Below are 16,501 nucleotides of genomic sequence, written 5' to 3' on the forward strand. Positions count from 1 at the left end.
GCTCTATGTCTTTATGGATTGTTCTGCTCAATTTGGTCTTCTTTTTACAGGTCTTTTCTGATCAACAGATCCCTTTAGTTTCAGGACCTTCTCAGTACTGAAACATCCAGAAGCAGGTCCCACAACTGAGCACGTTTCCCAGTAAATTCAGGTCCTAATGGCCCTGTGCGCAGGCCGGCAAAATTGTTTTACCCAGTTTAAAATCAAGCACTGAAAGAAGTGATTCATAACAGATTTGAACAGTCCTTCCAAGGTTCTGACTGGCAATGGAATGTTCTCTATCATCTGTAAGGAAGTCTTTCTGCTTCTGTATCCAGATCGACTATGCCATTGAAAGGTAGTTCGGAACAGACGCCTACAAAGTTCTTACACTACTCTCTCCAGCTTCTGCTGTATTCTTATTTAGTGTCAGGAATGAAATTCTTGAAAACACATTAGCTTCCTTAAAGGATAACAAGAATCTATGATCTTCACCCAAAGTTGTTCTTCTCCTTAAAGAAAAAAGAGGGATAGATATTAAGATATTAAAACCCATTCAATGTAGAGGTGAAGAAAATGTAATATAGCAGGAAGGACAAGGAGGCACAGAAACCAGAATGGCTCTGAAGGGCGGAACATTGGCATAGCATATTAAAAGAGGAAAGTGGACAACATGTATTGCTAAGTCTGTATAGAAAGTACTTAGGGAAGCTTGAAAACTCCTGTCCAGGTCTGTTATATTAACGGTAATTTACAGTTGGGAGTACGCTGAAGAATTACTGTCTCTCTGTTTACTATTCTGATGTTGATCTCCATCAGCTCTGCATTGTGCCCCTGGTGCCATGCTTGTAATGCTGCTGTGTGTTAGAGCCTTCTGTTGTAGCCACATGAATTGGTGGAAGTATAAAACCCTGAGTTCAGCTATGCTGCTCCAGGATATCTGAATATTATTGTCCTGCAATAAGTAGTTCAGCCCAGACGTCTATAAGTGCATCTTGGCAAATTCTGCTGGTATTATCACAGAATGTCGCACAAAGTGGTAGAGACAGAATGCCTGATTTACCCCTATTCCTGAAAGGATCAAGGTGATGACAGTGACATTGATAAATATATGTCCAAACAACAAATTAAGATGGAATCCTCCCCTCCTTTGACAGGTAGTGGGTGCACATTTGATACTGTTTGGTACACTCAGTCCATCTCTCAACTCTATCTATACAATTGCAAGCCAGAAAAAAGTTGTTCATATAACAACTGTCCAAAGCTCCTATATTTTAAATGTCTCCATCAAGTATACTATATTCTGGTATAAAAAAGGTGCATAAAATTCTAGGCAGAAGCTGTGCAGGCATATGGGCTTTCTGGGAGCAGGTGGCCTACAATGTGAAGAGTATGTTTGAGATGCAGACCCCAAGAGTCCCTGCCATATACCCTCCACGTTTGGCGTCACACAAGGTAAAGTTCCTCAGTCACTTAAGGCAATATCCACCTTAGCAGAGAAAATGAAAATGGAATGGTATTTCCCACATGCCAAAGTGTCTTTTATTATTTCACTAGAAAGATAAGGGACTTGCCCTAAATCTCCAGAATCAGTACACACAAAATCCTTGTAGTTTTATTAATAATTAATATTTATTATGTGCTACTATTACATATCTCATGTGAATATGGATTGCCATCATAATAATGAAAACTCTGCAAATAATGAATATTATTAAAATGAGAAAAATTAGGCCTGAACATTCCTAATCACACATTCATTCCTAACATGTTAGCTTAAGTGTCCCTGTTTGTCTTACAGCATCCTTTTAATATGCTCTTTGTTGCCAATTCACGCATACTCCTGAATCCCTACAGCAAACCAGAGGGTACACAGTTAAGGGTTCCAACAGACAGCATGGGGCCCAGCAATTGGTCTCTCTCTCTGCTCCTCCATAACAGGGGACAATGTATATACCTTTGACAGCTTGGCATTTCTGTGGTGCAGGTGAGTACTTACTGGCTGAAAACTCCATGTTTGCCATGTACAGATGAAGACAATGCTTTCATCTGAATATTCAGAGGCTCAACAGCATTAGCTTTTTTTTTTAACCCTGTTAGTATAAAAAACAGAGAATGTTGCAAGGTCATGTTGCAAAAATCTTTTCCTCATAGCAGAAGTCACTGCTTACATCCAGGAGGAAAAATGTAAAATTCCTCTTCCGTTTCAAACAATGTTTAAGATAGAACTTGGCAATTATGCACAGTCTGGTGATTTTTTCTAGTTTGTTGGATGCAGGACATATGCCAAAAATGCCATATGTCCGATACACCCTATTTAACATGTTTATCTCGCTATACCCTCTAAAGGTCTTTTATTTAATTTTTTGACCTTCCATCATGGTTGCGGTACCCAGTGACATTGTCCTTCATTTATGTTCAATTATGATACGGCACGTTCCGCTGTGCATTTAGTGTTGGATCAGATGCCACAGTGCTGATTGGTGTGCAATGTTATGAACGCCTTGTATCAGACACAGCAACTAGGTGTTTGATCTCTGATTTCGTGCTTATGTGTGTTATTCATAAATTTAGCATGACATAGACTGTATCGAAGCGTATTTGTTTTATGTGTTGACCTTCCATCATGGCCGCTGCTGTGAGAGTGCTTCTATTGGACACTGTCCTTTGTTTATGTTTTTTTAATTCTGTGTAATCTTCTACACTGCCTGTCACATCTCATGTGATCAAGACCCCTTGCCGGTCGAAATGCGTTATGAGATTATGTATTGAAGAACTACACATTGCACTTATAATCGTGTCCGGAGTGTGCGTTAAACTTCATTGGATTACACACACATACGTATTTATTTTATAATTTTAAAGTTTAACAATAAACTAAATCTTAAAATTAAATTATATTTTAGCTCAAAAATTAAACTAATATTAATTCTACACATAAATTTTAACAACATGTGATACATATTACATAAACTAAAGACGTTACTGTAGGTAGGATCTTTTAAGCTTATTAAATATTATTTATAAACAAACAAATTATATTTTAATTAATCACAGGATACTCATGTTACCTAATGTGCTGTAAGATGTTGTTTTATTAGTTCTATACTTATGATACATATTTTAAATTATTGTATTTCATCATCAACAACTTTATTCAGTTTTTACAAAGAAAACCATAAAAGTCAAACAAACACGATTAAAAATATTCATCGAATGCTAAGCAGAGACTAAAAGGAAAGGTACAGTGTATCCCCATAAATACAAAGTTAAAAGACAAGAGCCATGTCAAAAAAAGAGAGAAATCTAGAAATAAATAAAAAAACAAGTACATTAAAAAACATAATCGCGGTCCCATAAAATACAGATTTATAATAAGAACTATATCAAGAGCAAGTAAAACATCCATTGTGGCCCCATAAAGTACAAAGTTAATAACATGCACTATATAAAAACAACTTCATCTCACCACAGTGTCCAAAATGTATCAGTAAAAGTTCATCGCAACTGCCCTGAGCCTAACTGCAGCCATTAAAAAGCTAAGAACATATAATACTGAATTACTTGAAAGCAGATGTAAAAAAAATTAAAACAGATCTAATCTGCCTAAAACTTTCTTTTTTAAGAATAGGGATAATAAAAGACTTTCTTGGTACCTCATAAAAAGTGCAACACATTAGAAAGTCGTCATGTCATGTGGAGACTTCCCATAGCAGTGACAGAGTGGGTGGCTCTGCCCTTTGTGCCCCCCACAGGATGGGCTAGAAGATAATAAAAGAGGACCAATCGAAATCTAGTCAAATAAAAACAGTTGTGGTTGCTGAAAAACCATAAAAGTTAGGGCTCAGTTAAAGGCACAGTTTTCAGTATAGAATACCCACGGACACTGGGCTTCCTCAGCTCCACTTCTTCTCTGGCCCGCATATGCTTTTTGAAAAAATTGTCCTTCACCCAATACAGATCCCTTCTGCAAATTTTCTTTGGGCTAAATAGATCTACCCTTCCCATGCTAGTAAAACTTTCCCTGACATACTTAAGCCAGCAAATACATTTAGAATGATCAAGTGAAAGATAGTCCCTCAGGATTTCCTTACTTAGGGCAATTCCCTACCTGAGCCAGATTTTCATCCACAGCTATAAAGGACGATAAACCAACACATCTGAAAAGAAGGCCATCCCTAATTCTTCATCAACTACAAAGATTGGAGAATCCTGCGGCAAGCAAAGTATCCATCTCAGGAAGGTATTTTTAACAGTTTACAATACATCATGCTTAATATAGCCCCAGATCCTGCTGCCATAGGTCATCTTGGAGACACATTTAGCCTTGTAAATCTGCAAAAGGGCCCGATGGGTCTACTTCCCAATCTGGAAGCAAAGTTAAAAACATTGACAATGGCCCTGACAAGGTCCCATTCCTTTCAACTTCACAGAGGGCACCAGTTCAAGATTGCTTCAAACACTACCCCTAGGTAGGAAAAAACGTTGGTCTCAGGAACTGGTGTTGCTTCTACCATAATTGTATAGGATTTGGCTCAAAGAAGGCCCACTTATTTTACAAACGTTTTACTATTATTGACCAACAAGTTCAGACCCTCCATAAAATGAACAACGGAGTTCAGTTAACATTTTAAACCCCTCACTGTGCTAGCCACGAGCTTAGCATCATCAGCATACAGTAAGACAGGCAAACTTCGCTTACTTACCTGAGGACAGTCAGTTTTTGATTTCAAAAGGAACTGCTCCAGATTATTAAATATAGGTTAAAAAGAAAAGGGGCTACGATGCACCTTTGATGGACCCCTCTCTGAATAGAAAACTAGTTGGTGACTTTGAGATCTTTAGAATAGCGAACTACAGCTTTGGTGTCTCTGTGGAGATCCCTTAGAAACAGGATTATGTTTTTGTCGATGCCAGTAGAGATCATCATCAAAACTTGAATCTGTTAACGCGATCAAATGCGGAAGACAGATCCATAAAAACTAAATATATGGTACTATTGTGGGCAATGGTGTACTTATTCAAAATCATTTTAAGATTAAAACTCTGGTCTACCATTGAGCAACTAGTACGAAAACCATATTGAACCTCGGCCAGGATATTATTCTTATCTACCCAGCTCAAAAGTCTGTCTAGACCCAACGTCCCACCACCTTTACCACAGAATCCAAAAGGGAGATGGGCCTATGGCAGTAGGTGCCATCCCGATCTCCTTTTTAAAAAATGGGGACAATAGTGGAATACGCCCAGGTATCTGGGCATCCAATCGTGACTGCAGCGTTAATAGTTGAGGTGAGAGCAGGTAACCAAATGTCCAAGTTCGAAATATAGAGGTCTGAGGGGATCCAATCAGGACTTTGGGCCTTGATTTTAGACAACCCCACTATGCCTGCTCTAACTTCGTGTGCTGTAAACACTACCTCAGATCTACCCTCAATAATAACCTGGGCTTCCCTCGAAATAAGGTTAGTCTGAAACATATCCTCAAAGTGACTTACCCAGTCATAGTCAGTAATATGAGCATCCGGTAAATTGCACTATCTGCTGCCAGAAAGGGATAGTTGATAATGCTCTAAAACGTGGAGCTATTCTTCAGGGTACTGGCCTCTATCAAATTTACCCAGGCCTCCTCTTTCAATGCGGACTTACGCGGCCCTCCTGACGTTTCCATGCGGCCCGTTGATAACAGCAGTACTGCACTGGCCCGTTGTTTACTTAACTCATCACTAACATTCAGAAAAGAAGTAATTAAGGCGTCCTGCACCACCTAAATTTAGAAAGACCTCATTTTTTTAAATTGTCTTACAACAAATGTGTAAAAATATGATAAGTTTCTTCAGAATTCAAAAAAATGTATTTCATTAACATGGAGAACCTTTTCACCTTACTACATCCGATGATATCGCTGCATTGAGAGATTTTTTTTTTTTTAAATGACAGTTTTCAAACAGAAATTTAGAAACATTCATTCTTCCACTGACCATGACAATGCCAATAGTGAACTAAGCGACAAGTCAGCTGTTATGTGTACCCTCTGGGTGGCGTGGGTTACTATTATAAATGGACAACTTAATAATTTATGAAATCAAACACAAAAGAAGGAAAAAAAGGCAAAGTGAAAAAAAAAGAATTACCTAGGATTACACAATTTGGTCAAGTGGGGAAGCCGGGTTTGATCCCAGGTTTTCTGGTTTCACATTGTGCAATTCAGCTACTACACGTGCTTCGGTTCTCCTACACACACCTTATAAACACCATATCGCCCAACTGTCAACCCGCTGGCCCTCGGTCATACCACAGACCATATTTTGAGGCCCCTAGAAAAATGTTTGCTAGTACCCATGATCTATGATCTCCTTTAACTACAAGGGGGTCCCTTGGCATGATACTTAGAGCTTCCTTCAATCTCCTGAAGGCACGAGAGCACTTAGAGTCAAACCATCTCGGGCCTGTATGAGAACAACACTTGCCAGGGGTCTTAAAAAATTTAACTATGTCTCCTGATAGGCTTCCAAAAGCCTCCATGATGTCTTTCAGTTTCCCCACCCTGTATAGGCAAGTGGCAAACTCCTTATGACACTGAGTAAGCAGGTACTCAAAAACCTGGTCCAGGATGTTCTGTGCCCACTTGAGTCTCTTCCCCCTTCCACGGCAATCATGGACCCCCTGGCTCTATTCTTAAATTGTTGTACTACCTGGGGCCAGCCAGTCGAGACACACACTGGATTATGGTCACTGTACACGCTCTCCTGAATACTAAAATCCGTACTATAAGAGAAAAAAGGTGTAGAAGCAAAAATTAAATCAGTAAAAGACTCACACCCTCTCCCAGTGAATTTAGGGACAACATCCTTCTTATCCGGGGGCAACTTATTAATGGCTGAGGTTAAATCAAACTAGTTCATGATAGCATTAAGTATACAGCCCTGTTGGCTGTGTGCCATGTGCAAGCCAGTATGGCGTGCACATCCCACATCTTTGACCCCGTGGAGCCTAGGGTCCCCAAACAGATGCACATTAAAGTCTCCTGAAATTAGAACGTTAAAACAGTTCTGTTTGCTCTGGGTCATGTTTCTCAAGAAAGAGTCGTAAAAAAAGGCAGTAAACAATAAGGACCTGATTCACAGAGGTAACACACTTTTGATGAATTTACTCTTTTGAGTAAATTTACTACGTTTGGATTATCATAAAATCCAAGTGTAAGTTACTACAAAAGAAAAACATTATTGAGTCCAGCACTAAATATGACTAACGGCTAGTTGCAGCACACTCATAAAGAAAATAATTGTAGTAGGGAATTAAAAAAAACATCGGAAATGATATTAAAAGAAGTTAAGTTATTTAAAATTGTTACGAAATATAAATAACTATAATAAATGTTCAAAATATATAAAAATTGTTCATAGAAATAATTTAGTTATAAAATATTTAATACCTTATTTTAAATTTCCAAATTAGTGCATAAATCATTTGTGTTAATATGTAACTAAATTATGGAAATTAATTCTAAACAGCACTTTTAATAATTATTATACAAAATTATTTCCTTAGATGGGATTTTGTTTCAAATGAACCTTCAGAAAAATAATTATAATGTAATATATTTCTATTAATTAAAGATGTATTCTAAAATTAAGGTAGTAGTGCTGTAACATTTCTACATTTAAAATAAATATATACAATTATTTTACACTAACATTTAATATATACATATTTTGAATATTTCGTTTTAGTTAAAACATGTTTCCCTGTTCTTTACCACAGGGAGACTCCACAGTTTGGGTGGAGATCTCCACATAGTAACGTGTAGGGAGAGATTAAAACAGTTGTGTTCATATTCCAAAGCTGTCCATATCGCAAAGATGAACTAGATATTTCTCTACTGTTCTATTCATTAATATCTTGGAGTCCTTGGAATATCAAGTATGAGAAGAGCAGGACATCCGGGGCATTAGCCTGGGTTGTTCGAAGAAAAATCATAATCTACTCTGACAAATTCCTCTTTACCTTCTAGAATCAAGAATCTGAAGAATGAATTTCCACAAGTCCCGAAACTGATGTACCAGTCCAGTGACAAAGTATATGATCTATGGCTGGCCTAACTGCAGTGCAGTCCAGAGACATAATACAGTTTCAGTCACATAGCCCTAAGGATTCCAATAAATAATGTAATACATATCTAATTTTGTTTTGCAGGGTAAATAAGCTGAAAGCTCAAAGCTGTGCTGGAGGAGGGGTGGGCCTTGAAGTGCGTTTATCCATATTATGTGGAATTGTTCACAAACACAAGAATTCTGCAAAGTGCACTAAGAAACAAACTCAACACTGGAGATGGTGTAAATGGAAATGTGTCATTTAAGTACATATTAACAATGCTAGTTTATAGACTTTTCCCTGATATGCTTTGCTACAAACTATTGGGTTCAAGGGGTGTGGATTGTAAAGGCGAATGTTTGCATTTGCAAGGTTTCAGGTTTCAAAACAAGCAAGTACATCACATATGTTAGCGTAATTTGATTATTGTTTTAGTGTAAGGTATGTGAATCCCCACATTTTGCAAATTGTAAGATGGAAAGGAGATAGAGAGCTCACAGATTTTCAGAGGGTACTCCCAAATACCTTAATCACATGAGAAATCTCAAACTGACCCTGCCAGAGAAAGAACATTTATCTTAGATCAGACCATGGGCCTCATTTACAATGAGGCTGCGCTACCAGAGCATCACTTTTTGCGATGCTCCGTCGGCACAGGGGCCTGCTCCATATTTACCAGGCAGCACTAAGCCCCTTTGTGTGGATTAATACCGCCTTGTGAAATCGTTCCATTTATCGCAGTTTTCTGCATTAAAGGGGCTTGCAATGGGTGTTGCTGTGAGAGTTCCCAGAAACATCCACATCTTTTTGGCACTGCCCTAGATTTACAAGGAATTGTAACTCTGAAGCAGCGCCAAAAACATACTTCTTCCCAATGGGAGGTGTAAGGGAGGTGCAACGAAGTAAAATACCTTTATTTCTCCTTGTTTTTTATTTTTATGTGTGTGTTTCATTCTGCAGCACACATAGAAAGAGGAAGAAACCTCTTGTGATTGTTTTTGTGCTGGAAGGTGTCTCTTGCTCCACAAAAACAATCTTCCCTGCAATGCAGGCACCCTTGCACCATGGTGCAAAGGTGCCTGCGTTGGCGTGTGGCAGCCCATTGTGTGCCAGCGCAGGGGAAAAGGACAAGAATGCTCCAAATCTGATACAGCACATTCCTACCCTTTTCTTTTACCATAGGGCAGTGGAGCAAAAAGGCCTATATTGTTTTCCAAGATAATACAATACGATTGGACAACCAAATCAGAGTCCAAAAGAGTTTACTTTTGGGTTTGGCAGCATTTAACACCATATAGCAAAGAAAAGGTAAGAAGTGTCTAATTGCCCTCCAGCCGATACATCACCATAAAGCAGAGGTCTGCCTTCTGGGTTGCTGTGGAGTCATGGGAAGAGGGCACGCATTCCTCAGCCTCAACTGAAGTATCATTCAGGGACTCTCCTCTGCTGTAAAACAGTAGCATGGCAGACAGACGCCTTTCTGCCAGTGTGCTGCTTGCCTGAAAGAAATGCAAATGTGCACAATGACTTAATCTGCAATTGTGAAGGGAAATCTGCAAATGTAAAGTTGCTTAGGAGCCGGTACCGGCTTTAGTTGATCAAATCACTTGAAGCGTCTTTGGAGTGGTAGTGCAAAGTGCTAGCAACTGAGCTGTGAAGTTCATGCTTTTAATTTTTATTGTATTTACATAGCACTTACTATCCCTGAGGAGGGGTTGAGAACAGTTATGTAAAAAAAATACCTTTACCTATGGTCTGGGTGTTACTAAAATCTATATTTTGGAAGCACTATTTTATCTTAAAACGTTTTGCGTATTTTGTAGCAGTCTATCTTATATTGTGTGTAATGCAAGTATAAAATAATGACTTACCTATTCACACTGCTTTTTATCACAGGCACTAAAACTACACACTACCTCTGCAGTGCATTACCTAATAGAGGTTTCAATATATACATCTATATATCTATATATATCTATATCTATATATATCTATAAATCTATATATCTATATATCTATATTATCTACTGGCGGTCGCCAGTAGATAGTTATAGTTAGGACCGTGTTTCCATAGGAAATCCGCAATATTCTATTTGGAATAACTTTGGCGCCGGATGACGAATCCTCGCGAAATTTTCAAAATAGGTGGGGCGCTCCGCTCCGCTCCTACCCTGAAAGTCTCGGGGGGATTCGTCAAGCAGGGGCTGAGAAAAAAGGGGGGTCACAAAGCACGTTTTCCCCATGCAATTTTAGTCCAAGTCCAAGGTACAGCCCGAACGGCTGAACAGAATTACTTGAAATTTGGCAAATAGGTAGTCCTCAGCTCAGGCATGTGCCTTTTGCATATATGGTGTCAATCTGTTCAGTAGTTCCTGAGAAAATCAAAAGTAAAATCATATATATATCTGGGCGGAGCCTAACCACACATCTCATCCTGAGATCTGATTGGCTGTCAGCAATTCATCCAAGAAGTGTTGGCAGCCATCTTGGGACCAATATACACGATAGCACCTCATTAAAAAGCATTGCAGTTAATAGAAGGTTTTAAGACTTTAGTTACATTATAAATCATTTGTTGATGGTACCATACTCATTTAAGGAATTGTGGTGTGTTCTAAGGTGATTTTACCATGTGAAAAAGCCTTCTGCTGTGATATCATGAACCATGTTTTAGAGAAAACTATTTTCTCATGCTTTTCCCACAGAGGTTTGGAAGGTGATCTATAAGCTAAACTGAGAGCATATTTTCTGTAAATTCACATTATCTTTCTCAGTCATGTGAGAATGAAGTCTGACATTCTCAGTAAAACATGTACATCCAACAAGGGCAGAGACTGTCAGTTGATTCCTTTGTGTTCTACTGCAGCTTCCCAGAGTGTTCTAAAGAACAACTAGAGCGCTAACAGTCTTACTTGTGACAAAAGTATGGCACACCTGAAGCCATCTTGATTGGAATAAAGTGGTAACACTTAAAACATTTAATTTACAAAGGAACAAAATGAGGGGGTTCATTTTGCCATATAAATTATGATTAGTGCTACAGAAAGAAAAACACATTTTGACTTCTGAAATCCTCTTTTATTTCATGAAAAAATTCTGACATGCAGACTGAAACATGCACTTTCAATACCAGCAGCAGATTTGCCTGGTGAGCAGTAGCTTTACTACAGTGATCTAATGAGCAACTAGAGTGCTAACATTCAGAATTTATGGAAAATGTGTGACACATCTGAATGCCTTCTTGATGGAATCAAAGTAAAAAACTGAAAGTATTTCCTACTGAGGAGACTGCAGTAAATGAGGAAATTAGGAAACTTCATAACAAATAAATCTCCCAAGATGGCCACCAGAGACAAAAGAGCCCAAATGTAGCCCAAATGTAGCCCAAATATCACCCAGATGTAGCCCAAATGTAGCCCAATGACAGAACGTCCCAGAGTGTTATTAAGATCAACTAGAGCGCTTACTGTCTTACTTATGACAAAAGTATGGCATACCTGAAGCCATCTTGATTGGAATAAACTAGTAACACTTAAAACATTTAATTTAAAAAGGAACACAATGAGGGGGTTCATTTTGCCATAGAAATTATGATTAGTGCCGAAGAAAGAAAAATTAGGGCATATTTTGAGTGACTTCTCAAATCCTCTTCTATTTCATTAAAAAGTTCTGACATGCAGACTGAAACATGCACTTCTAATACTAGCAGCAGACTTCCGTGGTGACCAGTAGCTTTACTACAGTGATCTAATGAGCAACTAGAGTGCTAACATTCAGAATTTATGGTAAATGTGTGACATGTCTGAATACCTTCTTGATGGAATCAAAGTAAAAAACTGAAAGCATTTCCTACTGAGGAGACTGCAGTAAATGAGGAAATTAGGAAACTTCATAATAAATAAATCTCCTAAAATGGCCACCAGAGACAAAAGAGCCCAAATGTAGCCCAAATATCACCCAAATGTAGCCCAAATGTAGCCCAATGACAGAAGTGTGCAAAACACTTATTTTTTTGTGTATTTGCAGTTTTATATAGTGCAGACTTGTCAGGTATTGGAGTGCTTTACATGAGCATTGGTTACATCACACAAGATCAAATTCATTTTGGTTGTAGACATGGGGAGATTAAGTGATTTGACCAGAATCACAGAATGTTGTGCTGAAGCAGAAACTCCAACCTGGTTCCCCAGTTGCAAAGTCTGCAGCTCTGGAAGTAACACCACACCCTCTCCCCTTCGATGCAACATTTAATCAAGTGGTCAACTGGATAAAAAAACTAAGATTACAAATAATTTAAAAGTTCTTTGTCGCTATTTGAAAACTCAGAAAATATGTCCTCATTTTAGTTTTTTAGAGCACTAACCATAATTTGATGCAAATAACACCATCTCATATATGTAATTTCTAAAGGAAATTCTCTAGGCATTACAGTTTTGATTACATCAAGATGACGTCAGGCGTTCCACACTTTTGTAATAAATATAGAATGTTAGCAATCTAGTTGTTCATTGGGATACTGTTGAGAGGCAGAGGCCAGGGGCACGGACTCTGAAAATTGAAGGCAGGTAGGAGAGAGAAGAGGCAACAATTTGACCACACTAGGCAGGCAGGAAGGGCAGTGGCAGCACAACAGACTATGGAGGGCAGTGGAAAGGGGGGCAGGGGCTACAAACCAACAATACAGGACTGGCAAGAGAGGCTGTGGTGATGTAATAGACCATTGTGGGCAGAAGGAAGAGGCAGTGGTCATACAACCATACATGCCAACAGACCCGTTTCAGCCAGGAAACGTCCAATGTTTTTAAGCTCAAATGGGCTTTACTTGATCTGGTTCCTGTCTACAGTCTTCTCTTTTTCAATGTAACTCAAAGGGGAAAATCAATACCCCAGTTTTATTTCAAAATCTCCCTCTTACCAAGTTCAAAATGTTCGCAAGTATGGTACATTGGATCATGGTAGGCAGGAGGAATTGGGGTAGGGACATGGACTCGGATAACAGAGGACAGGAAGGACATTGAGAGGTGCACCAAACTGACCCTACAGGGCAGGCATCAGGGTTTGCAGCAGCACAATACACCACACAGGGCATGCGGGACGGGAGTGCAGCACAACAATCCATAGAAAGCAATAGGGAGGGGGACAGGACCATGCACATGGACAACAGACAACAGAGGGGAAAGAGGCAATGGTAGCTAGCTGACCATAATGGACAGACAGGAGAGAAAGCTGCAGCATAACAGACCATAAAGGGCAGGAGGGACGGATCAGGGGCAGTAAAATGGACCATGAAGGACAGGAGGAAGGGGATAGGGGCATGGCATGTGGACAGGCAGGGTGGAGGTGGCAGGGACAGGTTACAGTCATCTGACAATGCTAGGCAGGTGGGAGGGGAGTGGCAGCTCAACAGAACACTCAGAGTAGATAGGAGTGGCAGGTCCATGGAACATGGTGGTCAAAAAGGATGGAGCAGGGGCATGCACAAAGACATCGGAGGGCAGGGGGAAGGAGAATAGGGGCAGCAAGCTAAGCACAGAGGCTAAGCAGGAGGTCAATGGTTGCCCATAGAATTGGGCAATGGAGGGCAGGAGGAGTGGACTGGTACATCATGCTAAATGGAGGGCAGTGGCAGCACATCAGACCATGCATGGCAGGAGGGAGGAGGCTAGTCCATGGATTCAAACAACAGAGGATAGGGAGGAGGTGGATGGGGCAGCAAGCTAACTGTTGATAGAAGGTGGGTATTAGGAACTTTATTGTTTTTAAAATGTGTGACTGTGCGAACTACTTAAAATATGAACAAGTATGCAGCATAATCTCACTTTTATTCAGGAAGAAGAGGACGTTTGGGACTGTGACTCCGGGCTCACTCGGCAGAAACATCCCCTGACCTTCCACCCCCCATCGCAAAATGTATTGCCCGTGAAAAGGGTAGGTGGACGCAGTGTTATATAGAACATAGTCCTGAGAGCACGATTGAAAATGAAAACTAGACATAGTATATGGTATAAACTATGCACCAAAAAGTGTGATATAAGATTAACCGGGGCGTGAAACATAATATGCAATACATTGTGCGCAATGACAGATTCATTGGAGAGCGCGAGATAGCACAGGCACTAGCGCTTGCTATGTGATATGCGCCTTGGAGTGTAATATGCACAGGGCAGTGTTGTGTAACCTAAGTAGTCTCTAAAGTTGTAATATAAAATATGTGCTGGGTAGTGTAACAGTGCATATGCACTGTGACAAAGATATGGATCCCAGATTGTAATAAGTATGGCATAGCGCTGTGCTTTATAACATAGGCATCGAGGAAGGCACGTTAGATGGGGCAATATAACCCGTGCGAAGGCAAGTGTGGCATGACATATTCACGGGGTGGTGTTACAGTGCACATGGGCTAGAGAGTGTCATAGCATAAGCACTAGATGGTGGAATACAACACAGAGGTGTGTGGCACTCGGCAGGCAACGGTGGGTGTAACACAGCATTAGGCTCAGCCAGGAGCACGCTGTGACTCTCCTTTCCAGAGAGTAAAATAAAAAGTATTACACATCCGGCGGTGGATGTGTGTTTTATTAACCTTGAGGGGGTTTCTTGCATAGTTTGGTCGAATTTTTGTCGAATCCCCTTTGAATGGCTTGGTGTGCATGTGTATTAAATGTGCCCGTCAATAGCTACCCATGCTTGTATAAATAAACGACAAGGGTGTCTACTTGGAGAGTACCCACCAGCGGGGGCACCGGGATTAGGCACGGTAGGGTGTCAGACATGTCAGAGCTTCACTAGCGGTGTGAATACATTCTACGTGGATTCATTGTATGCATAGTCGCCTTTAAATGAATATCATGCAAATCGTCATGGTGATAGGTACCTACGGTTTGTCCAGCAACACAGCCCCCCTCCTAAAGAATAAAAAAAAAAAAAGGCCATGACCCGGGGGTTGGGGTCCCCTGGGCCGATTAAGGCCTTGGGAGGGCCAAATTAATTTTTTTCAACAAAAAAAACTAGGGTGCAGGACCTGGGGATGGGGTCCCCAGGGCTAATAAATTAGAAAAAGAAAGGGGGCCATGCCCCCTCCTTGCAGCACTCTGCAAACGTGCACACTGGCCAGTTGTAAGTTGAGGAATTAATTCCCCTTCAATACTGAGGGTCCCTGAGGGCCAACTAGCCCAACAGGTATCTCCAGTATGCGCCAGGGAGCTGCGTTGCAGACAGGTGTTCTGAGGCCACACCACTTTTTACACCTCCATGCAACGCAGCTCTGTGACGCTTACTGGAGGTACCTAGTGGGCTAGTTTGACCCTAGGGACCCTTAGGATTCAAGGGGACTTAATCTCTCAACTCAGAACGGCCACAGGGCGCGTTTACACAGTGGTGAAGGGAGGGGACGGGGCCTGAGGTGACGTGTGCAAACACGCCCTGTGGCGCGTTTTTAAGTTGGGGCAATAATTCCCTTTCAATCCTGAGGGACCCTGGGGTCCAACTGGCCCACCAGGTGCTTCCAGTAAGCACCACTGCTCTGCGTTGCAGAGAGGTGGTGCAGGCCGTGCCACTTTTTACACCTCTCTGCAACGCAGCTCTGTGGCGCTTACTGGAGGTACCTAGTGGTCTAGTTGGACCCTAGGGACCCTCAGGATTCAAGGGGACTTAATCTCCCAACTTAAAATGGCTACAGGGTGTGTTTACACAGTGGGGAAGGGAGGGGACGGGGCATGAGGTGACGTATTCAAACACTCCCTGTGGTGTGTTTTAAGAGGTAGTTTTAATCCCCTGCCCTATTATATACTAGGGGCTTACAGAGGAGGTCATGCTAATCACAGGGACCCCAACGCATAGTGTGCCCTAGTGTATGTAGGTGTTTTCACTGTATTCTGAGTGTCTTTTAACATAGCACTGGCTCTAGGACTGCTTAGGCAGACTCAGTTACCACCAGTATCCGTCTGAAAAAGTTGAGGGTACAGGATGATTTTGCAACAAGGCTTCTTTCTGCTCTTCTGTTTGTTCTTTCTGCACGTTATATTTCTTACTGCACTTTTCTTCGTCTTTGAGGACTTCTGTTGCTTCTTTCTGCATTTCTTTTTTTTCTTTCTGTGCGTTTTTCCTTCTTTCTTCACATGTCCTATCTCTGTAGGCAGAGTTAGAAATTAGCATTTAAAAAACCTTTGAAATTCACTGAAAAAATCATAGGTTTCAGGCACGTTATAGCTAGGAATTAGCATTTAAAAAACCTTAGAAATTCACTGAAAAAACCATAGGTTTCAGGGGCGATATAGTTAGCTGGACTTTTCACTCGTACAAAACCATAGAAATTCCCCCGTTATAGTTAGTTCAGCTAACTATAACTCGCGCGCCCGCAATGCACTGCTGATGACGTCACATATTACATCACTCATGACATGGTCAGTGACATCACTCATGACATCAC

The sequence above is a fragment of the Triturus cristatus genome, chromosome 6 (assembly GCF_964204655.1).
Source record: "Triturus cristatus chromosome 6, aTriCri1.1, whole genome shotgun sequence".
Classification (NCBI taxonomy): Eukaryota; Metazoa; Chordata; class Amphibia; order Caudata; family Salamandridae; genus Triturus; species Triturus cristatus.